We start from the raw sequence: 390 nt of genomic DNA on the forward strand, positions 1-390 counted from the left end.
GGTAAAAAAACGGATTGGCTCGGAATCGGAAAGAAGTGAGACTGATCGGCCGGTCACCGATCCGGGCCGATCATGAGAAAATTCGGCCGATTCCGATCCCTGGCTGATCGATCGGTGCATCTCTACATTATATGATTATTATTATTATTATTATGATTTTATTATTTTTATTATACTTTGCTTGTTCATGTGACAATTTGTGGCATTTAAGACTGTGTATTACATACCAGGGGTGTAGATTACGCGGGGGATGCGGGGGACGTGTCCCCCCCCCCACTTTTAATATCACGTAAATTCGTCCCCCGCACTTTTTCGGGCAAGTGTGTTCGCATAGAGGTTTTCAAGAGCCGGTGTAAGTAAATATAGATTTAAATTCAAAGAGACAGTATA

At 42.6% G+C, this 390-nt stretch overlaps 1 protein-coding gene across 2 annotated transcripts in view; it reads left to right on the forward strand.

The window, feature by feature from the left end:
- The window catches only part of LOC107735268 (cholinesterase-like), a 22464-nt gene that overhangs the window by 3780 nt on the left and 18294 nt on the right, over positions 1-390 (forward strand). The window lies entirely within an intron of this gene.

Source organism: Sinocyclocheilus rhinocerous, unplaced genomic scaffold (genome assembly GCF_001515625.1).
Source record: "Sinocyclocheilus rhinocerous isolate Xijiao unplaced genomic scaffold, SAMN03320098_v1.1 scaffold942, whole genome shotgun sequence".
Taxonomy (NCBI): Eukaryota; Metazoa; Chordata; class Actinopteri; order Cypriniformes; family Cyprinidae; genus Sinocyclocheilus; species Sinocyclocheilus rhinocerous.